At 43.0% G+C, this 25,517-nt stretch overlaps 1 long non-coding RNA gene across 1 annotated transcript in view; it reads right to left on the reverse strand.

Moving 5' to 3' along the window:
* Positions 1-19,137: 19,137 nt before the first annotated feature.
* Positions 19,138-25,517, reverse strand: part of LOC124614004 — a 701,124-nt gene continuing 694,744 nt past the window's right edge. Inside the window, exon 4 of the long non-coding RNA XR_006979673.1 lies at positions 19,138-19,248. This is a non-coding gene — a long non-coding RNA (uncharacterized LOC124614004). The remainder of the gene's footprint in view (positions 19,249-25,517) is intronic.

A 25,517-nucleotide genomic window follows, 5' to 3' on the forward strand; every position in this document is an offset into this window, starting at 1 on the left:
CACCACGCCTCCTGTCTCCTCTACCTTGAAGGTAAGGGAAAATTGTGAACAGCGTGATGCATACCTGGACGGTCACTATCCAAGTACTGGTCACACCCGACGATGCTCGACTTAAATGATACGACATGAAGCGGTGTGTTCACAGCGGCACGACAGTTGACACTCATCAAGTGATGGCATGTGCCACTGCTGATGGTGATCCGTCTGTCGGACGGGGACATCATTAATGGCCTGATTGCGGCTGTTCTGTCGAGTTATTGTCTCCATTTCATACTTTTTCCCCGACGACTCAGCAGTGCTCTTCTGGTGCTGGTTGGAGCACACTTCCAGGAAACTTCGCAGCACCTGAAGAACAGCGCTGGGTCGGTCGTCGGAAAATTGTGTACTAAATGAAACACTAACTTGGCAGACTACCGAGAAGCAAACCATTCATTTGGGTCACCTAGGAAATCCTGGTGACATTACGGTTGGTGGTCTCCTTGGCGCTAATAGACAGGATTAGGCTATGTGTCTGCACTGGGTTTCAGTCTGTCCCTTCTCTCATCATCATCATCATATACGGAAGAGCCAAAGAAACTGGTACACCTGTGTAGGGCCCCCGCGAGCAATGAGAAGTGCCGCAACACGACCTGGCATAGACTTGAAAAAAGTCTGCAGCTGTGCTGGAGGGAAGTGACACCATGAATCCTGCAGGGCTGTCCATCAGTTCGTAACAGTACGAGGGGGTGGAAATCTCTTCTGAACACCATGTTGCAAGGCATCCCTGATATGCTCAATAAACTCTGGGGATTTTGATGGCCAGCGGAAATGTTTAAACTCAGAGGAGTGTTCCTGGAGCCACTCTGTAGCAATTTGGGGTGTCGCATTGTCCTGCTGGAATCGCCCAAGTCCGTCTGAATGCACAATGGACATGAATGGGTGCAGATGACCAGAAAGGACGCTTACGTACGTGTCACCTGTCAGAGTCGAAACTATACGTAACAAGGATCCCATATAACTCCAACTGATAACCCCACACCATTACAGAGACTCCACCAGCTTGAACAGTCCCCTGCTGACATGCCGGATCCATGGATTCATGAGGTTGTTTCCATACCCGTACACGTCCATCCGCTCGATAAAATCTGAAACGAGACTTGTCCGACCTGGCAACATGTTTCCAGTCATCAGCAGTTAAATGTCGGTGTTGACGGGCCCAGGCTACGCGTAAAGCTTTCTGTCGTGCAATCATCAAGGGTACTCGAGTGGGCCTTCGTCCCCGAAAGCCCATATCGATGATGTTTCGTTGAATGTTTCTCATGCTGAAACTTTTTGATGGCCGAGCATGAAATCTGCATAAATGTGCGGAAGGGTTGCACTTCGGTCACGTTGAAGGGTTCCCTTCAGTCGTCGTTGGTGTCGTTCTTGTAGGATTTTTATCCTGTAGCAGCGATGTTGGAGATTTGATGTTATACCCGAGTCCTGATATTCACGGTACACCCGTGAAATGGTCGTACGGGAAAGTACACACTTCATCACTACCTTGGAGATGCTGTGTCCTATCACTCGTGCGCCGACTATAACACCACGTTCAAATTCACTTGAATCTTGATAACCTGACATTGTAGCAGCAGTAACTGGTCTAAAAACTACGCCAGACACTTGCGGTCTTATATAGGCGTTGCCTGTTTACATATCTCTGTGTATGAATACGCATGCCTATACCAGTTCCTTTGGCGCTTCAGTGTATAACAGGAACACAACGCTACACCACAGGAGCATGCGTCGCACTCAGCTACCAGTCGACCACAATATTATTGCACCTGGAAACGAAGGTGCTTCGGTCGGCTTACCGTGAGTCTGCGCGTAATCGGGGTTGATAAGGATGAGCACAACTAAGCTGAAAGCATTGACAGTGCGACGCATTTTCCTTAGTCACCACTGTACTTGTTTACTGCAACGTCGCCGTGTGTTTCTGATAAAGGTCAAGTGCAGTAATATCGTAACTGAGTAGTACACTTCACAAATACACATACAAGACAACTGTCACCTATATGCAAGGATTGGTACCGATGTGCGCGGAGGAAAAACAGGCTTACCGATAGGCGGCTCAACCCAATCCGCGGAATATCCCAGTCAACTATGTCCGACGCTCGCTCGCTCTACCGCTAAGGCTGAAGGCACAGTGGCTTCGATATCGGTGCAATCCGCCGACGACTGACATCGGCCGAAGATTTTTTCAAATCAGTACGCCACGACGTGCGCGGTCACATTATAGCCGATTTTATCTCCCGAACGTACAGACTTTGGACGGCAATAGGAGGAATTCAGATCAGTTTGTTTTCTTCGGTCAAATCGACCGACGTTCTCGCACACGAAATATGGAGCCTGACAAACTGATAAATTAAGTCCAATAAAGAATGAGTTTGTGGCATCCATAGGATGAAAATGTCATAATCGGGATATAGTTCCTATCTATTGAGTGAAATCGCAGGTTTGTATATGTAGATGTATGTTTATTCGAAACCGCAAAAAGGCAAAATCTTTATTGGAAATTTTAGGCATAGTTTTAGGCATAGATTAAACCTCAAAAAAATAATTTGTTCAGGTGAAAAGGGTGGCGTATCTTATATGCTAATAGCTACTATACTGGAGCTCTTTTGTGCCTACAAATTATTATTACTGCTTACTGGCGTTTGATGCCAGTAGGGTAGTGATTCTGTAAAATGAAGTGGTTTGCAAATGTGGTGTGCGGTATGTATTTCCACTTTTAACTGCTTTAGGTATTCAGAGTATGTTATGCTACGCTTTATGCTTGTCTTTCGCTCATGTGCTAAATAAAAGTTGTTGAAGGTTAATTGATGTACGTCTGCACAACTTTAAGCAAATACAGCGAAACGGAATGTTTATAACTTGCTTTTCAGGGTCAAGATGAATTATGTCGAGTATGTAGCTGAACGTTTCTCCCGTCATATCTTATATTCGTAAAACTTGTATCATTATTCCGATAACCAAGGACAGAGTGGCTAGTACCCACCACGTTCTTTACGAGACAGGAAAGCACTCGTAGCCAAGCACAATGGCGTCATGATAGCCATTTCACCCTAAGAGATTAAAATCTAACCTACTTCATACATAGAACAGATTCTAACCTAATCTAACCTAACCTAACATTCTTTGACCTTGACAAAAACCGACGTAGAAGATAGAAGATCGGACGCACTATGACCACACAATCGGCCGATGTTATCGGGCAACCTCTGGCGACGGTGTCTGGTGACTGTTGGCGGTGCTACTGTGAACGCAGCCTAAGCAGCCAGATGCAACCACCAAGCGTCTTTCTTCTGCCGCTGCCTCGGTGACCCGCTTCTTCCGTTGCTTCCGGACAGATTGCCCACGGTCTCTCTCGTCGCTAAACCGGCGGCGCTTGCTGCGGCTCCTTTGATTGATTCCAACACCTTCCCGCCTGTACCAAGAAAACTGCCCCTTTGGTGCCACCCGCTGAGTGGGTCGGAACCACAACTGTGCCCGATTATCACGGCACAGTGTACGATGATCAAAATGTTGATGTGTCTGAGGACAGCAGACGGCAAGCGCCTGTATTCCAGGCTCAAGAACTTATTTCGGTGCCCATAGTTTTTCCATAGTTTTTCCTTGTTCTTCTCTGGCACCCCTCGCCAGTAGGACGCTGTCTTACACTTAACTATCACAGTGATAGAAACTGACAACATGCGTGCTTGATATTCACTCTAATACTTCCACTATTAACTTTCTTTGCACATTACGCGAACAAGGGAATTTCTCGGCATATAGTCGAAAAAAATAGCTTTGTGGTTGACAGATTGCACTGCCACGGGGCAGCGTTGGCGGCATGGAGTCAGCCATTTTTGAAACAGCCCTGCATGTATCTACAAAAGATGCAACTCAGAAAGTACACTGAAGAGCCAAAGAAACTGGTACACCTTCCTAATATGATGTAGGGCCCCCGCCAGAACGCTTAAATTCCCCAACACAACGTGGCATAGACTTGCCTAATGTCTGAAGTAGTGCTACATTGAACTGACACCATGAATCCTGCAGGACTGTCCATAAATCCATAAGAGTAGGGGGGTCGGGGGTTGGAGATCTCTTCTGAACAGCAGGTTGTAAACCGTTCCAGATATGCTCAATAATATTCATGTCTGGGGAGTTCGGTGGCCAGCGGAAGTGTTTAAACTCATAAGAGTGTTCCGGGAGACTCTCCGTAGTAATTATGGACCTTTGGGGTGTCGCATTGTCCTGCTGGAACTGCCCAAACATGTGGGAATGCTCAATGGACGTAAATGAATGCTTACGTACGTGTCACCTGCCAGAGTCGTATCTAGACATATCAGGGGTCCCATAACACTCTAACTGCACACGCCCCACACCATTACAGAGCATCCACCAGCTTGAACAGTCCCCTGCTGACATGCAGGGTCCATGGGTCCATGAGGTTGTCTCCATACCCGTACAAGTCCATTCGCTCGATACAATTTGAAACGAGACTTGTCCGACCAGGCAACATGTTTCCAGTCATCAACAGTTCAATGTCGGTGTTGACTGGCCTAGGCGAAACGTAAAGCTTTGTGTCGTTCAGACATCAAGGGTACACGAGTAGGGCTTCGGCTCCGAAAGCCCATATCGATGATGTTTCATTGATTGGTTCGCACGCTGACACTTTTTGATGGCCCAGCATTGAAATCTGCAGTAATTTGCGGAAGGGTTGCACTTCTGTCACGTTGAAGGATTCTCTTCAGTCGTCGTTGGTCTTGTTCTTGCAGGATTTTTTTCCGGCCGCAGCGATATCTGAGATTTGATGTTTTACTGGATTCCTGATATTCACGGTACGCTCTTGAATTGGTCGTAGGGGAAAATCCCCACTTCATCCCTAAGTCGGAGATGCTGTGTCCCATCACTCGTGCGCCGAGTATAACACCACGTTCAAACTTAAATCTCTACAACCTGGCATAGTGGCAGCAGTAACCGCTCTAACAACTGCGCTAGACACTTACTGTCTTCTATAGGAGTTGCCAGCTACAGCGCCGTACTCTGCCTATTTACACATCTCCGTATATGAATACGCATGACTATACCAGTCTATTTGGCGCTTCAATGTATAATGACTTGTTTAAGCCAAGGATGTACTTCTTTTTTTGAAACAGTTGAGGTTTATGTCAGCAAAATTTATCAGAGGTTTTCAATGGGTGTATTGCATTTCCGAAGTTTGGTTCTGGATCTTCAAAACTCTGTATTGTACTGAAAAATATTCCATCTACAAATTTCGTTGGAAGCGGTGTTACTAACAATCACTTTCCAGAAGCCATTTCTTAATTTTACGTGGTACACATACTCGTTGGTACAATGATAATTAAAATGAATGTGGCGGAAGAAAATTCTGGGAATCTGGAAAGTCACGGAAGCCATACGACGTCCTTCATTTGAGCTAGCATTTTTAACAGTTTATCGAGAAGATTTATAGCAGCTAAAGCAGATTACTGTCCGAAGGTGAGCATCAATAAAGTCTTGCGATAAAGAGCTGATGCTGAGGCACTGATTATATGTGGAGATATTTTTATCATGTTAGATATTGTGACGTAACCAAGCTTAATGCACGTTAGAAACCCTTCTTTACAGGTGCATATAGACCGCTTCGTTTATAAAAAATTATAACCTCGTGTAAATTGAATTTCAGTCGATACGAATAAAACGTTAATTAAAAGTTAATTAAAAAGAAACATGAGTATGTAAATTTTATAAAGTTATTTACTATAATTTTTTCACTAATTTTTTTTGCTATATTCACGTAAAAAATTTATGTAAGGCAATGTAAATGATTAGATTCTTTGCCTACAATTGTAGTCTCTCTGATCTCTCTCGTTTGACGGGAAGAAGAATGAAAATGTCCGACACTTTTGTGCAGCCCTAGCGAGTAACTGGAATCCTGTAGTTTAAGTGTTCACTAAATACAGAAGCTGGAATTAATGAGCTTTTGTTACTTAGTACTTCAAATCACCCATTGTGCTATTACGATTTTGGGAAGTTCTAGAGCAGGGGTCTGCGTGTTGTGTTGTCCTTATCCTCGTACAGTCATAACTGACACGAAAATCCGCTGCATGGCGTCACATGAAAAGTTTAAGCCGATGTAATTTCGTATCGGTGTATGTCTCGACCCTAATGAATGTCCTGAATTATCGAAACACATTATCGTATCTTCCATTGTTGAGATGGCTGAATGAGCACGTCCCGAAAGCCAATTTTTTTTTTTAAAAGGTTTGAGAGATCATAAACAGGAAAATCTCGAGACAACAGACATACCCAGAAATAGACAACGAAGCCAACATACAACGAGATAAGTATCAGTTTTTCGATTTGTCAAAATGAACATGACTATTTGCAATTTTACGAAAAATAACGAATATCTCTACAGTTTGTACGTCATTGGAAACATAATCCCTTTTGAAAGAGCATGTCACAATAGTGACGTCTCATACAAAAGTGACAAATATTATGAAGAGAAAATAATAAAAAAGTATGCTGGACTAAAACTGTTTGAATTGAGAATTATTAAGTGATTGATTCGGAAAGATAATTTATGGCATAGAAGTAATGTTGATGAATTGTAGACCTTTAAAGTAGAAAACTTTCTTTGTAAAACGAAAAAACATGTCGATAATTCGTAGGGAACATTGAGTCCTTATGATTACCAGACTGTTGTGCACGTAAGAAGAAGAGTGGTGGAGCGGTGAAGAATTGCCCACCAGACGTGTTCGCTGGGTACCAATTAGGCGGTGGACTATTTTCTGATGACGCGGCCTTCGATGTCAACGAGATGCACTTGTAACGGGACATCATCTTCTAGTATTACTTCTGCTCAACAGTAGTTGTCTATACCAGTATTATTTTTCGAATTTTGAACAGGTAAAAATTATCTCAGTTGCTTTTCTGAAAACTTTCATATAATTTTATACACAGTATGTTGTATTTCACGCCAAAATTTATGAAAAGGAAGTACTTTATAAAATATTTTAGTTTCGATGTTATAATCGATAAGTACTAGTTCTGAATGTACAGTTAAATTATTTTTTAGAAAGATTTGAAATTACGAATTATTTGCACACTTAAAATTTCTATTATTAATAATGCAATCCTGTACTGTTTTCTATGTTTATTTCTGGATTCATCTATGAAATTATAATGGAAATTAATAATGTAACGAAAACTGGTAGGGCTTCATTTGTTAAGAAACATTGTAAACCCTTTGGAATATTGTTATTTCCCCAGAGTGTGAGAGTCGTAAACTTGCCTCTGATGAGATCGAACGTATTTTTGTATAATAGATGGGGCTTTGTTAATGTAAAAAATCAAAATACTGTATAATATTCGAAGATGTGAGAAAATCAGTGGAAAATATATTTATGTAAAAAAATTCTGCAACAACAATCTTCAGATTTATTTAGTTCAAACCAACACTGAGGACCTGATGCTTGATTTTCAGCTTCAAGAACCAGACTCCTAGACAACAAGAACTGGAGCCATCTCAAAATGACAAGCTAAGTAAACTTGAAAGAGTATTGTACTCTTTGCTCCTCTCAAATGTTCATAAAAGACTTTGCCTATTAATTACTTGAACGGGGCATTGATTAATGTAGACAATAGATGAAAGAAGAAAGGAGGAAGGAGATTACACACTGCACTTGTTTTCACGCTCAAAAGTCAACTTATGAGCCTTCAGTGAGTGACCTTGGCTAAAATGAACATTCTGGACACAAGACAGATGACAGTTTTGGGGGTACCTGTGCGCCATCTGCAGTCGGAATCCTTTATTGGTCGAACAGTGTCAGACATCCTTAGAGCGTGGTTGCATTCGGGCCGTACGTTCTGGCTGTACGTGGTTTAGTTTATATATCGAGACTGAGCAAAGGGTAGTAATTTATTTGGAGTGCGTAGACCCACAGTAGTCCTACCATGTGATCCGAAGAACATAGGAATGATAACACAGCTACTGTTATAAATTTATACGGCAGTTTGCAGAGTGTGATTGCAATAAAACGCTTTGAGAGTTTCAGTGCAGAATTTAAATCATCTCTATTTACGTTGCATGTAGAATAAATTAATTTACTAAAAACGGGTAAGAGGCAGAACTATATTTGAAATGATATAACCGGATTGTTTATCTGTTTGTGTTGTAATTCGTCTGACTAAATGGCCGTTGTAAAAGAGACTAACAGTTCTAATATATCGTTTAATTTTCAGTCCCATTTGAACATTTTTTTAAATACGCGACTGGTTTAGATCTGCCTATGTGGTTGCATCAGCAACCCGTCGTGCCTCTGTCAGAACTGCACATTGGAATTTTGTTCTGACACGGGCACGATACAACTACAAGCTCTGAAGATGCTCCAGGAACTAGTCATGTACTTCAAAAACGTTCAACTGGGAATGAAAAATGAACGATATATTAGAACTCTTTCAAATATTAATACAACTGCTGTTCTTTCACAGTGAATATGTCGACTGTAATGATAACATACAAACTTTCTGATAAATCACGTGAATATAATATCTTTCAATCTGCGTTGGAGACATCGCTGAACTTAATTTAACAAGTACTACAGGTAATGCAAGATTTTGATATGATATCAGAAGTGGCAGTGTGACAGTTCAAATCTAATGTTGACCAGTAATTACTCAGTCTTACCCTATAACTAGATTCTGTAACTACAGAGGATGGACGAAGATATGTAAACACCAAAAACATAACACAGTATCGTGCCTAATACGGTGTAGGAAACTGGTTGGCATTCAAAAATTCTTCCATTCGTCTCGGAATGAATAAATAGAGGTCCAGTACTGTTTCATACCATCGTTCCTGCAAAATAGTGACGGAGGTGAATAGCGTCACGTACTCTTGTCTCTGGACTAGGCAACAAACGTTCAATAATAATGAGATCTGGTGACTGTGGTGCCCAGGGCAGATGCGACAATTAATCCTCGTGTTCAAAAAACCAATCCCGGACGATGCGAGCTGTGTGAACATGGGCCTTGTCGCCTTGCAACACGGTATCACCACTGAGGAACAAACATTGCACCAAGGGCGTTTTCCCTTTACCGTGTACAATAGGAGGCAGCGGTGCCCAGAAACACTCTCGGGTTTGTAACGCTAATTCCCAGCTTGTTCTTCTTTGACAGAAATATATGCACTGATGTTAGATAACTCAATCTTGTGTTGCTTTGAAACGTCGATAACGTCACTGATGTCTCGCGTCTCGTAGGTTCAATGACGCCATTGTTCAAATAGATACGTATCTTGACGGCCAAGTGGATTATTTTGTGCGTTTCAGAACGTTATGTAAGCGTTTTTCTCACATAACTCAATGACAGCCACTTCATGAGAAGACTTGGCTGCTGCAGCTGTCATGCCCCCTTCAGATTGCCATTCAAGTTGATTTATAGTGTCTTAAGATCAACGTAACAGGCGCAATGCTTGGGCGACACAGACTCGATGGGAATGATTATAGTTAATCTCTATTGAGACATTCAATCACTGTTTCATCAATGGTGAAATTTTTAAGGTACCCTTAGTTGCTTTTAAAAATATAATTCCTGTATTTGCTTTACAATTAAAGTTTCTAGCCGAGCCTTTCTTTTTGTCTTTGTTTTTATTTCGTTCCGAAAGATGACAACAATACTTTTCTAAAATCATATCCTACCTGCTGCGAATAACGTATCATCATAATCCAATTTGTTTGAGTTGACCCCGAAAATTTGTCAATGAAATAACACACTTTGCGTCGTAACCACCTTCACAAGATAAAGAGCGTCAAATTTTACATTGATAATTATCATTGTCTCCACCATATTTTACAGTTTCAAATTGTCCAGAATACCAACAAGTATTTCCTTCAAAAATGGTTCAAATGGCTCTGAGCACTATGGGACTTAACATCTGTGGTCATCAGTCTCCTAGAACTTAGAACTACTTAAACCTAACTAACCTAAGGACATCACACACATCCATGGCCGAGGCAGGATTCGAACCTGCGACCGTAGCGGTCACGCAGTTCCAGACTGAAGCGCCTAGAACCGCACGACCACACCGGTCGGCCAGTATTTCCTTCAAAAGTTCCATATACATCGACAGCACGCGCTAAAAACATAACCTCAAACGCCACACAGTGGAAAAGAAACGTGACTGACGGATGAAACTCGAGCGACGTGAAGTAAGCGAGCGAACTTCATGACTATGTTCCATTTAACACCTGAATCACGTGTTTGGAAGAACGGCTTGCATTTCACACCCGTGTGTGATTGGAAGATGGGCATGATGATATGCACAAAAGTTTAGAGAGGAAATTAGTGTAACAAACTCGTGCGTGTTTCAAGGCACTATTGCCTCCAACTGAACACGGAAAAGGAAATACGCTACCAAGGGATGGCCCTGATCATCAAAAATGGTCACATAATCCTTGGCAGTAATACAGCCTTGCAGAGTAGGCATGGGGGTCCATGGGATCCATGGAATACCACCATATGACTGCCCAAATGATCACCGAATCCCCGCCATGCTTCACTCTTGGAACGTAAACTCGGCAAGAAGTTGGAAACAGCGTGCAACAATACTCATCCGCCCAAATCATTTTCTTGCATAGTTCTGCAGTCCATGTTTTACGGTTTCGGCACTATAGTTTCCTGTTACGGCCATTTGCATCACTCATGAGTGGTTTTGGAATTCTAGCTCGCCTTGCTGGTCCCTGCTTACGGTGCTCCCTTCGGTTTGTTTTGGTGCTAGCAAGGTACGCGAGTGCAATATTCTGTTCTGCAGTGATTTTTGCAGCTGTCCTCCCCTTATTTTTCGTCACAATCCTCTCCAATGACCTGTATGTTGCGATCACTCAACGCACATTTTCTTCTTAATTGTGACTTAGTGGATGATATTTTTCCCCTTTTTCTGTACGTAATATAAATCTTCGATATGGTGCTTCTCGAAACACCAAACACTTCGGCTGCCTTGGTTACGGACCCTGCATACGAGCACCAGCAGTTTGACCACTTTCGAATTCCGTCAGATCCGACACAATGCACTCACAGCTACACAAAACACTGTTGTGATCACGACCGACACTTCCAACATATTGAGAACGCTACACAAGTACCGTTCGTGGTCAAATACAACAGCGCAATCTGTAGGTTTGGCTAGCATCTGCATTTACGTTGAAGCATGCACTTTTCGCGCTATTTCCATATTTTGTCCAACCCATGTATGTTTCAATAGATCAAAGTAACCATTACTCTACCTGCAGGGTAAATAGACTCTCTGAGTTACATTAAGCTTCAAATTCTACAGGCCCCAATCGAAATAACAGGCCTTTCGCATACATTCTAATCAAAAATGCTGCCATTACTTTCGCAGACGACATGTGTCGTACCAGCATTACTACAGTGTCTATTATGTATAGCTGAGAATGCGCAGAAACTCGTGTTTGACCTCTTTCGCAACAGCGACATCTAATCCACAGGGAGTCTCCGTACTCCTTTGGCAAAATATAGGACAATGTTCAGGGATATTTTCTGAGTATTTTGGTTTAAGGGAACTGCGGTCTATATCTTTGCATGTGTGTGTACTCTACCGATAATATATACACAACAGTGTGACTGTCGACACAAAGCGTTGTGTGTCTTCTTTGGAAACAAACTTGTTCCATTCATTCAGGGTACTCACTGTTGACGACAGTAATGCCCGTTTCACTCTTCGCCTTCGAGCTTGCTTTCACTACTGCTGGGTTTCGTCTTGGATTTATTTTTCCTGCAATATTAGCTGTACGCTAAAAACTCCCTACTGCAGTATGGATAGGTTTACTGATAAAGAGTGTGCATCTCCTGCACGGGTTCACTGAATGCAGTGGAAATGCAGCACAATGGCGCTACGCTGTCCCCGCTGCGACGGTAACCACATCACAGTACACTGGCATCTTTGCATTCCTCTGCGTTTTGTGTTTTACGATATGTGTTGGTGATTACACGTGACAGGGTTGTCACTATCGCGAAGATATTATCACAGAAAACAAAGGCAACTAGAGTAAAAAACTAAACACGCCATAGTCTCTTTATTAATATGTAAGGAACCGCCGAAATCACGGTTCCTACATAACAAAATATTCCGAAAATTTTCCATAACAATCACCGAAACTATTGGTGGAGTTTGGGATCACCGAGTGTATAGTGTACCTAATTAAGGGGAGAAAGGAAAGTTGGAACTAACGTTATGAGAGACGGGGCACTAAACAGGAGGAGAAACGTGGAGAAGGAAGTAACAGTGACTTGTTTGAGTAAATTCCGGTATTCATCGGCAGTGATTCATGGAGCCATTGAAAATCTACAACGATACAATTAGAGCCACAAGTACCAGAAAAAAATCACTTGATGAGATGCAGTTTATTTCCACTGCTAAATTACAAACATATCACGCGCTGTGCTATTTGAAATGGTCGCTGAACTAATTATCAGGCTAAACACAGGTCAGGTGAGGTACAGCGGCGTGCGCCTAAAAGAATTTGCGTAGGCAACTTGCCGTGCTCCAGCGTGTATCATGCTGCACCCGCAGGCGCTCGTTAAACGAAGCAGTGTTCGCATGTAAGTCAGGTCCTTCGACAGAAGATTGTATACTGTAAGTGATCCGAACAGCCACATGACATAGCAACAGATGTTTCTATTTCATTTAAATGTACACTCGGATTCCGACTTTCTGAAGGTTGGTAATGAATTCTTCACAGAACTGCATCTAGTTCTGGCGTCAGAATCCGGCTTCAGAGCCTAGTGCAAAGTTTATTATCTTAAATACTGTCTTATGACCACACATTTAAGTGGAATGATCAGTTTTTCAAACCGATAGTATGTCTAGGGGAAGCGCCTCAGCCTCGATACTTTTGTGTCGTGGAAACAGTGCAAAGGGGAACTACGTCGTTTTCATGAACACCGCAGTAAGATTAATCCGAAGATTCAGTTCACCATGAAGAAAGAGCTAGATGGCAACGTAAGGATCTTAGTGATGCAAACTCCAACCTTTTCCTGGCAGCAGTTAAAGACGGTACCTCCACTTTGCAAAACGACATATCCTGTATTATTACTTTCTTCTTGGTACGTAATATACTTTTACTTTCAGGTAATTCGTGAATAAAGCCTAAAAAATTATGTGAATTTCCTTTTTTGTATTTTTTTTACAAACAGAATTTGTTGACAAGAGGTCATCTAAATGAGCAGTATACGGTTGATGTCGATAAATAAAATGTGATACAGTTCTTTTAATGTTTAAGTGCACCATTATCGTTGGACTCTTTAAAGACTCTGTGTCTTTTATAATGTAAATGATGAAATGGGACAGGATTTACGTGTTATAGAAATATGAATGCTTTCGTAACAGTTGAGTTGTTAGGCCGTGTAATTTTCCTATTCGAACTCCTAGAATAGTTGAATTTTCTACTCTTGCGCTGGGATATTTTTCAGAATTCTCATGCTCTCCTAGGATGGCTGTTCAGCAGTGTTCAATTAGCCAGGGACACCAGCAGGTATCTCGGGAATATATCAGCAGGAAGGATCGAAACGTCGAGTATCTTAGATATTTGAAGAGAAAGATGACAAGGCCTAACACTTCAGAAGTTTTTATAAGGCTTGACATGGTCAAGAATGTGTAAAAGCGATCTTAATTTTCAATATAAGCTTTATTTGTCAAGATCGCGAGTCCGTAAAACGATGTAACCGGTTTCGCAAGTACTAGCCATCATCTTCAGGTCATAAAATATCGTTACAGAGAGTAATATGCCACATGTTGCGCAATCAAGTACTGAGTAGTGACTCAGTATTTGATTGTACAACATGTGATGTTGAAGAAATGAGATTTTAGCACCAAAGCTGTTGTTTATTGCTATGAGTGAATGTGCTGAATGTGGATAATAAAGTTATCAGTGATAATATGATTCATGTGGTAACTATTAACGTGTTTTTATTTAGGAGATGGTTGGTGTGGACGGTTCATATCATGTCATCACACTTAAATGTACCCCATATCTTCGTTAAAAGATGTCATCGATGTAGTTAACCTTATAGTATTATGCTTACATATGTGCGTAATATATATTTTTCTTAATTTTGGTACCTTCATTATCCAGCATGATGTGATCCACGCGACAGTGATATTGTATACAGAATGGAGAATGATTCTTACTGGATTACACTGTGCGTCACACTGGGTTGTTCGGTATCGGCCGCCATCCTGTCGGCCGCCCTTTCAAACACGAGCGCCCCCAGTTATGTGCCGCGTTCCCTACAAGCGCCACTGCCACACGAGGGCGCCGCCACGAACGATTACGCCGCTGCCAATGAGATGTCAGCATCCACTCGCCGGAGCTCCAGAGGCGGGTGTACTTAAGTTCGAACATTCGTGGACTGACCCCCTTTTTGAATGTTTGCCAGCTGAAGAACATTTACAGACTTCTACAGTGACCTGAACTCGGCATCTTCTGAATAGACATTTGTATTGAAGAGTGACAGATTTATAAATCTTTTGTATCTGTTTATATTTGTACATTCAAATTTACTGCTAGCATCTGACGCTGCCATTACAGCTACAACGTTATGTGTTATTTTTACTTCTGGATATTAGATGTAGAATAAATTAATGTCTGAATTCTCTGTTCATGAACGGCGTCTGTCCCTTGCTCTGTATCCACCACAGCACTGCACAGCGTGCAAAGGAAAAGATAACAAACTTTTTTATACTAGTTGTTCTCTTAATGATGACAGATGATCGTGCAAATAATTTTATTATAAGGTCTCACATAATGTCTGGTATATCCAATTTACGCCGCCATTGTATTAATATCATTATCTACGTTCAGAGCGAGAACGTTCCATCACATCACAGATGTACAATAACCTGTGATTTCCTTTTCAGCACTATTTAAGAGGATATGAACCATTTTATCACTGATACCTTTATTATAATTATACTTATCTTAGAAAACAGTTTAAGGAAAGGCAAACCTACGTCTCTAGCATTTGTAGACTTAGAGAAAGCTTTTGACACTGTTGACTGGAATACTCTCTTTCAAATTCTGAAGGTGACAGGGGTAAAATACAGGGAGCAAAAGGCTATTTACAATTTGTACAGAAACCAGATGGCAGCTATAAGAGTCGAGGGACATGAAAGGGAAGCAGTGTGTAGGGAAGCAGCATACTCACGCCGTATAAAATTCGCATCAGTCTTTCCATTGTGTGCCAGCCTAGTCCGCTGTAACTAGCTCTGACGTCATAAATGTTGCGCAATACTTTAAAAATCAAGTAAATAACTTGAAACTTTTCTAGCATGTCAGGAGTAATACTAAATCAATATATGTTGAATATCAGTTCAATAACTTTGACCATTTTCGAACTTTGGACGTTTTTCTGTAAAAATCATTGGCGCAACAGAAAAGAGCTAGAAACTTAAAAATTTATATTTGGATTCCTTTTGCATAATAATTTAGTAGAAACAGTATTCTGGATCTCACAAATTAAAATTTTAGTTGAAATTCATGATTTTCTGGTTTTTGTCTTAAAAAATTAAGGAAGCAAGATAGATTAAGTAGGCGAATAAATAATGCTAGGATGTTTAAATTTAAGTAGAAGGGAGATCCGCTATAATCATGAAGATGTGAGAAGTTTCAGCTGAATAACTATGAAACTATAGCGATAGCGTATCTCCAAAGGGCAAGTTCAGAGCTCGTCTATTGTGTGTAGTGTAATTAAATTAATTCTCTCGCCAAAAATAGTTGACTTAGCCACGTCAGACTTTTATTATGATTACTTACCTGTGTGCTGATTGGACATTTAAATTAAGAGCTTCATCGGCCATCAGCAAAGGAGGCAATGATTTATTGAATAACTTAAAGTGGTGCATTACTAGCCCAGTGGCTAGTCGGGAGAGCGGATTTGGTCAGGCGTTCCCTTAGCCGTCCGCACCGCGGCTTTATGTATAAGAACGCTGCGCGAGAAAGGAAGGCCCCAGTTCTCTCCAGACGCTGATTAGCGCACCACCTGTGCTGGTAGTCGCGTTGCGTCGGTATCATTGCTATAAACAGCCTCGGATGCCGTAATAAGTTACTCGGGATACGTGTAACCATGAAATCGTTTTCGAGTGAAGTGTTAATTCTCGGATGACTTTAATGATCTATTTTCAGTTTGCGTATGTCGTATTTGCACGTGCTGCCGCGGGACAGACATTCTACCATTACTTAGCGTGGCGTTTGATGAACATTATCATCAAATTATGGCGAGCATTCACTTAAACATTTAATTTGAACAGTTATAGTTGCATCAGCGCATTGGACTCTGAACTGCTCTGGTAGTTGGATTGTGTGGATTCTTTTTGGTCTGTGACTTTCAGAATATAGTGAACATTTTAGAGAGAATCGTTTTTGATTATGAATCCCAGACAATCTCCTAATTCCTCAGAGCTATAAGCGGTAGCTATAAATGTATTTCTCAGATGAAGTGGGCACTAGGAATTCTAATTACAGGCTTCACGTTTTGCTAATCACTTTCTGGTTGCCAATATTGTAGTTAGAGAGCCAGTGTTGAGAACGGCAAACAACAGCAATAAATAATAGGAACATTTTAATAACAAAATATTTCACCCACCGCCCCACAAGTGGTTGGGTAGGGAGTGAGACAGGGTTGTAGCCTCTCCCCGATGTTATTCAATCTGTATATTGAGCAAGCAGTAAAGGAAACAAAAGAAAAATTCAGAGAAGGAATTAAAATCCATGGAGAAGAAATTAAAACTTTGAGGGTCGGCGATGACATTTTAATTCTGTCAGAGACAGCAAAGGACTTGGAAGAGCAGCTGAACGGAATGGACAGTGACTTGAAAGGACGATATAAGATGAACATCAACAGAAGCAAAACGAGAATAATGGAATGTCGTCGAATCAAATCGGTTGATGCTGCGGGAATTAGATTAGGAAATGAGATGCTTCAAGAAGTAAATGAGTATTGCTATTTGGGGAGCAAAATAACTGATGATGGTCGAAGTAGAGAGGATTTAAAGTGTAATCTGGGAATGGCAAGGAAAGCGTTTCTGAAGAAGAGAAATTTGTTAACATCGAGTATAGATATAAGTGTCAGGAAATCGTTTCTGACAGTATTTGTATGGAGTGTAGCGATGTATGGAAGTGAAACATGGTCGATAAATAGTTTGGACAAGAAGAGAATAGAAGCTTTCGAAATGTGGCGCCACAGAAGAATGCTGAAGATTAGATGGGTAGATCAGATAACTAATGAGGAGGTATTGAATAGAATTAAAGAGAAGTGGAGTTTGTGGCACAACTTGACTAGAAGAAGGGATCGGTTGGTAGGACTTGTTCTGAGGGATCAAGGGATCACCAATTTAGTATTGTAGGGCAGCGCGGAGGTTAAAAATCGAAGAGGGAGACCAAGAGATGAATACACTAAACAGATTCTGAAGGATGTAGGCTGCAGTACGTACTGGGAGATGAAGAAGTTTGCTTAGGATAGAGTAGCATGGAGAGCTGCATCAAACCAGTCTCTGGACTGAAGACCACAACAACAACAACCTTTATTATACACATTCTGCACATGCATCAGAATAAAATTTTGTTCTCTGTAACAGGTGACAATGGTGAAAGCCCCAAACTAGTCAGCCAGCAAGTAAACAACAGCTTTGGTGTTAAAATGTCTTTTCTTCAACATTTGAAAGCTTCAAGACACGACGATCTGAAAACGTTTATAGCATGTGATGTGTTACATACTGTAACGATATCTTATGATCTGAAGATGATTATTAGAACAATCGAAACCGGTCATATATTTTATAAAGATTTTACCCAGAAGATCTTACTGTCAGCGATTAAGGAGGTCTGCTCGTTACGCAAAATGATGACGAGAATACTGGGCACAAAAGGAATTGGCTCGTACCTGCAGAGACGGCGCGGCATGGGCGCGGGGTTGGGTGGCTCAGGGGTATTGGTGGGGGCTCCATTGTGAATGACCATCACGTGGCAGGGGAGGTACAGTTCGACAGCTGCTTTGCACAAACGTACCTCTCGCATTACTTGTAAGCCACAGCCACTAGCCCGCGTTTGATCATATTAGCAGATTAGTTGTCATTTGTTAGTGTCACCAAAAATTCGATAAATATGTTCGAAGTCAATAGTTTCTCACTAGCGTACCGACAATGAAATAGTTACATAAACAAAGGATCAATCAAAGAAAAACAGGATCGATCAAGCGCTGCCACAATTAAGTCTCATTAAAACAAAAAAGGGGCAGAAATGTTCGTGCAGCAGACAAACTCGCTTACTACAACATTTATAACGTGTCACGTAAAAATTATTTTGGAGTTTTCTGAGAACTTGTTCGGCAGAGATACCTAAAAATAAAATTATATTGTCTTTCCTATGCATCTTTCCAAAGTGTCCGCCCCCGGTAGCTGAATGGTCAGCGTGGCGGATTTTCATTCCTCTGGGCCCGGGCTCGATTCCCGGCTGGGTCGGGGAATTTTCTCCGCCCAGGGACTGGGTGTTGTGCTTTCCACATCCTATCATCCTCATCGACTCCAGCTCTCCTAAGAGGCGTCAGATTGAACGACCGGCACCCGGCGAAGGGCCTGCCCGACAGGGGGCCCTAGCCAGACGATTATATAAATAAATCTTTCCAAAGTAATGAAACTTCGAGAAGTACCTGTAGCTATGCTTTACACGCTGTACTGTGTGACTTGAATACCTAGCACTCAAACACAGTTTCTAATATGACATTTGTTTCCTCGTTTGTCAGTTCCGATTAAAATTGGATGGCCCTGCATATAATCACAAGCCTCTGATTATCAACAACTTCCTCAGCACGTACAGTGCACGAAGAGAGCGGTGACGTGCTAAGCAGTGGGGAGATAGTAACGAGAATGTCAGAATCGTGCAGGTCGCTAGGCGCCTGCCAACTGAGGCGGCCGTCCCTTTGGAACCACGAAACGGAATCGCCAGCGATCGTGACGAGACCACGTTTCTGCGCCGGTGTGGCGTTATCTTGCGCGAGCTCTGGCTGCTACTGTACTGCAGAGCGCAGGCGCGGCGCCTGGCCACCTACCTGAGTGTGGCGTAGCCAGTGGAAGACGTGGACATGGCAGTGGCGTTGGGGCGGGGCTGCCCCGCGCTAAGGGCGCCTCTCTTCTCGTCGCGGCCGGCCGCTCCCCGCTGACCGTTACTGCGAACAAAACACACGCGCCTGTCAGGGAGGACGCCATCTGTGCAGCACAACAGTCCTCCTTTTACGACAGATTGTGGCCGGTTACTGTACCAGGCACCACGATAAACCCATAATTACACTAAACTACAATAGAATACGAATAATCTAGCAAATGAACAAGCACATACAGCATAGAAACACTAGCAAAACGTAGATATAGGGAACAGTTATGTAAGGGAAGAATCGATTCGTGACATCTGAGACGTGAATTATCTCGAGTATTAAACTACGAGAGTGAGTCAAATGAAAAACTTAAATATTTTTTAAAAATATTATTTACAGTGCAGAAGTGGTACAAAGCTGTATCACTTTTCAACATAATCTTCCCCACGCTCAATGCAAGTCCTCCAGCGCTTACAAAGTGCATAAATTCCTTTAGAAAAAAATTCTTTTAGTAATCCATGCAACCACTCACGCACCGCGTGACGTTCCTCTTCAACAGAACGGAACTTCTTTCCTCCCATTGTGTCTTTGAGTGGTCCAAACATATGGAAATCACTTGAGGCAAGGTCTGGTGAGTATGGTGGATGAGGAAGACACTTAAAATGCAGGTCTGTGATTGTTGCAGCTATTGTACGGGCAGTGTGGAGCCTTGCATTGACATGTTGCAAAAGGACACCTGCTGACATCAAACTACGTCGCTTTGATTTGATTGCAGGCCGCAGATGCTTTTTTAGGAGATCTATGTATGATGCGCTGGTGACATTGGTCCCTCTAGGCATGTAATGCTCCAAAATGACGCCTTTTTCGTCCCAAAAGAGAGTCAGCATAACCTTTCCTGCTCATGGTTCTGTTCGAAACTTCTTTGGTTTTGGTGATAAGGAATGGCGCCATTCCTTGCTCGCTCTCTTCGTTTCTGGCTGGTGCAAGTGAACTCAGGTTTAGTCCCCAGTAACGATTCTTGCAAGGAAGCCATCACCTTCTCGTTCAAAGCGCCGAAGAAGTTTTCCACAAGCATCAGTTCGTCGTTCTCTCATTTCAGGAGTCAGCTGCCGTGGCACCCATCTTGCAGACACTTTGTGAAACTGGAGCACATCATGCACAATGTGGTGTGCTGACCCATGACTAATCTGTAAACATGCTGCAATGTCATTCAGTGTCACTCAGCGGTTTTCCTTCACTATGGCTTCAACTGCTGCAATGTTCTGTGGAGTCACAACTCGTTGTGCCTGTCATGGACGAGGAGCATCTTCCACTGAAGTCACACCATTTGCGAACTTCCTACTCCATTCGTAGACTTGCTGCTGTGACAAACATGCATCACCGTACTGAACCTTCATTCGTCGATGAATTGCAATAGGTTTCACGCCTTCACTACGCAAGAACCGAATAACAGAACGCTGTTCTTCCCTGGTGCAAGGCGCAAGTGGGGCCGCCGTCTTTATACTGATACTGCGACAGTATGTGTGCATCTGCACTATGCTGCCACCTACAGGCCATTCTGCACGCTGTGTGTAGCACGCTTACCAACTTACAGGATATCGGCGCTAAATTTCGATTTGTTATTACAAATTTAAGATTTTCATATGACTCACCCTCGTAATAATGGAATGTATTGCTCAGGAGCAGCTTCTGACCAGCACCGGTGAAGGTGCAACTGTCTACAATACTAATATTTCCTGTCTTATTTTTATTCTTTTCTTAAAAACTGAAATTTTGTAATTTCCCATTTCAAAAGTTTCACATTTTCTAGTTTTAGAAACTAATCACAACTGTAACTTATACAGGAGATGAAAAAAATCTCCACATCGCCACACCTCCACGTGATGCTGCACGGGCAATGGTGATCGCGGCCTTAGCTGCGTAGTGAAATTTCGCTGTATGGTGAGGGCCGATAATGCGGACTATAATCCAGTCGGCGTAAGAAGATCCGTGACAGCTCACAGCGCTGTTGCCAGCTTTCAGCTGCGAGTCGCTAACGGCTGCAGGCGAAAACAGTAACTGTCTGCAAAGCTGTGACAACACTGAGACCGAGCGAGGTGGCGCAGTGGTTAGCACACTGGACTCGCATTCGGGAGGACGACGATTCAATCCCGCGTCCGGCCATCCTGATTCAGGTTTTCCATGATTTCCCTAAATCGCTCCAGGCAAATGCCGGGATGGTTCCTTTCAAAGGGCACGGCCGATTTCCTTCCCCATCCGCCCCTAATTCGATGAGACCGATGTCCTCGCTGTCTGGTCTCCTCCCCCAAAAATCAACCAATCAACAACAGTGAGGCGTTGCCATAAACACGTTTACAAAATCGCGTTACGTTATTGGCTGAGGCAGTCCCGCGAAGCTGCCGCGCCAGGCCCACTGCAACTGTTGGGGATCACCTTACGCCGACCCAACTATAGGTGGACAGAGTGGAGCACTATGGCCCACAAAAAAATTATCACATGGTGGGCCCTAGTTGTCTAAATGCGGCCTTTAAAAAGTGTAGCCTTGAACAAGTTCTCTTTGTGTCCAAATTCAACTAAGGAAGAATATTGTACGTTGAAGGTAGTTCACATAGGAAGACATGTTTCGTGGTCGCTGTTTCAATCTAGTGACCGATTTTAGAATAAAATGAAAGAGTACACACGCCATAAGTAGTTTTTCGCATCTTCTACCGTTTTTTCGTTGCTGTGAGACACATGACTATGTTTTGTACAGCTTTGTACAAATTACCAATACTACATACTTAAGTGTTGTGAAATACATTAAAGCTATTTCCAGGATAATGTTAATTCTTCAGTGAGAGACCTTTATGCTGAGCAAAATTTTGTATATTTTAAAACTGGTCAGATAACATGTGCGTGGTTAAACCGTAGTTCGTCAGTCGTGCACAATCTCGTACCTTGGAACACGTGATATCTGCAAATGAACTGAGCTTCTTTAAATCCTGAACAATGTTCCCTATCTTGAAAATGGAAGTTTCTCTTGGTTGCCGATAGCTTCTATTTCAAAATATTTTTAACTTTTAATTGATTTTTGATAATACTTCCTCTTAATTTAATTTCAATTACTGATTATTACTGTGTATTAGAGTAATAATCTATGACACAGACTGATAGACTGAGACGACAAAAGTCATGGGACACGTCCTAATATCGTGTCGGACCTCCTTTTGCTCGGCGTAATGCAGCAGCTCGATGTGACATGGATTCAACAAGTCGCTGGAAGTCCCCCGCACAAATATTATGCCATGGTGCCTGTATAGCATCTCTAATTGCGAAAGTGGAAAGTGTTGCCGGTGCAGCATTTTGTGCACGAACTGACGTCTCGACTATATTCCATGATTGTTCGTTGGGTTTCATATTGGGCGAACTGGAGGGCCAAGTAATTTGCCTGAATTTCCTAGAATGTTCTTCAAACCACTCCCGAAGAGTAGTGGCACGGTGACATGACGCATTCTCATTATTAAAAATTTCATCGTTGTTTGGCAACATGAAGTCCATGAATGGCTGCAGATGGTCTCCAAGTATCGGAACATAACCATTTCCAGTCAATGATGGGTTCAGTTGGAACAGAGAACCGTGTCAATCCCAAGTAAAGACAGCCCACACCATTATGGAGTCACCACCAGCTTGCACAATGCCTTGCTGACGACCTGGGTTCGCCCGCATCTCGTGGTCGTGCGGTAGCGTTCTCGCTTCCCACGCCCGGGTTCCCGGGTTCGATTCCCGGCGGGGTCAGGGATTTTCTCTGCCTCGTGATGGCTGGGTGTTGTGTGCTGTCCTTAGGTTAGTTAGGTTTAATTAGTTCTAAGTTCTAGGCGACTGATGACCTCAGCAGTTGAGTCGCATAGTGCTCAGAGCCATTTGAATCACGACTTGGGTTCATTGCTACGTGGGGTATGCACCATACCCGAACTCTATCAACAACCACGGTTTTCCTGTCATCTAGGATACAACCGGAGCGGTCACGAGCCCAGGAGGCGCTGCAGGTGATAGCGTGCTGTTAACAAAGGCACTAGCGTCATCGTCTACTGCCATAGCCCCTTAACGCCAAATTTCGTATGTCTCACAACGATTTCTTCTGTTATTTCACACAGTGTTGCTTGTCTGTTAGCACTGATAGCTCTACGCAAACGCCGCTGTTTACGGTCGTTAAGTAAAGACCGTCAGCCACTGCGTTGTCCGTAGTGAGAGGTTATGCCTGAAATTTTGCATTCTCGGCACACTGTTCAAACTGTGGATCTCATAATATTGAATTCCCTAACGATTTCCGAAATTGATTGTCCCATGTGTCTAGTTCCAACAACCATACCGCGTTCAGAGTCTGTTAATTTCCAGTGTGCCGGCATAATCACGTTGGAAACCTTTTGGCATGAATCTCATGAGTCCAAATGACAGTTTCGTCAATGCACTCCCGTTTTATATCGTGTACGCGATACCGCCGCCATCTGTCTATGAGAATATCGCTATCCCATGACTTTTTTGTCACCCTCAGTGTAAAGTACACTAAGGACAAGATTTTCTCTACTACAAATGGCTCTGGGCACTATGGGACTCAACTGCTGAGGTCATTAGTCCGCTAGAACTTAGAACTAGTTAAACCTAACTAACCTAAGGACATCACAAACATCCATGCCCGAGGCAGGATTCGAACCTGCGACCGTAGCGGTCGCGCGGTTCCAGACTGAAGCGCCTTTAACCGCACGGCCACGGCCTCTACTACAACACTTTTAAAATTCAATAGAATATTTGTTCCTCGGTAAATGACCAAGTTTCAGCTTTTCACATTTGGAGAAACATTTTTTCCTCGGAGTAAGTTCTGTAATTTCAGAGAAAGTCGGCAGCACACGTAAAGTGAACGCTACCGTTTCCCAACGGAATAAGCAAATATTCACACATCAAAAAAAGTTTTGCATCACCTCTGTTCCGAGAGTTCCGGAACCTGTACAGAAAATTGGAATAGACATCAACATTAACATCATTTCCGCCCTTTTTATTTCTCATGAAAACCACACATTGCATGTTGTACCACCATACGGCGAGACCTTCAGAGGTGGTGGTCCAGATTGCTGTACACACCGGTACCTCTGATACCCAGTAGCACGTCCTCTTGTATTGATGCATGTCTATATTCGTCGTGGCATACTATCTGCAAGTTCATCGAGGCACTGTTGGTCCAGATTGTCCCACTCCTCAACGGCGATTCGGTGTAGATCCCTCAAGAGTGGTTGGTGGGTCACGTCGTCCATAAACACCTCTTTTCAATCTATCCCAGGCATCCATGTTCGGTAGGGTTCATGTATGGAGAACATGCTGGCGACTCTAGTCGAGCGGTGTCGTTATCCTAAAGGAAGTCATTCACAAGATGTGCACTATGGGGGCGCGAATTGTCGTCCATGAAGACGAATGCCTCGTTAATATGATGCCGATGTGGTTGCACTATCGGCCGGAGGATGGCGTTCATGTATCGCACAGCCATTACGGCGCCTTCCATGACAACCAGCGGCGTACATCGGCCCCATATAAAGCAACCACAAAACAGCAGGGAACCTTCACCTTGCTGCACTCGCTGGACAGTGTGTATAAGGCGTTCAGCCTGATTGGCTTGCCACTAAACACGTCTCCGACACTAGTCGTTGAAGAGAATGTGATGCCAATCCTGTGCAGTCCATACGACATGTTGTTGGGCCCATCTGTACAGCGCTGCATGGTGTCGTGGTTGTAGAGATGGACCTTGCCATGGACGTAGGGAGTGAAGTTGCGCATAATGCAGCCTATTACGCTCAGTTCGAATTGTAACACGACATCCTGTGACTGCACGAAAAGCATTATTCAACATGGTGGCGTTGCTGTCAGGGTTCCTCCGAGCCATAAGCCGTAGGCAGCGGTCATCCACTGCAGTAGTAGCCCTTGGGTGGCCTGAGCGAGGCATGTCATCGACAGTTCCGGTCTCTCTCTCTATCTCCTCCATGTTCGAACAACATCGCTTTGGTTCACTCCGAGACGTCTGGACACTTTCCTTCCTGGCGATCGAACCGTTGTATTGACCGTCTAGGCATGGCTGAATTACAGACAGTACGAGCCGTGGACCTCCTTCCTGGTGGAATGACTGGAACTGATCAGCTGTCGGATCCCCTCCGTCTAATAGGCGCTGCTCATGCATGGTTGTTTACATCTTTTGGCGGGTTTAGTGACATCTCTGAACAGTCAAAGGGACTGTGTCTGTGTTACAATATCTACAGTCAACGTCTATCTTCAGGAGTTCTGAGAACTGGGGTGATGCAAAACTTTTTTTGATGTGTGTATTA

Source organism: Schistocerca americana, chromosome 4 (genome assembly GCF_021461395.2).
Source record: "Schistocerca americana isolate TAMUIC-IGC-003095 chromosome 4, iqSchAmer2.1, whole genome shotgun sequence".
Lineage (NCBI taxonomy): Eukaryota > Metazoa > Arthropoda > Insecta > Orthoptera > Acrididae > Schistocerca > Schistocerca americana.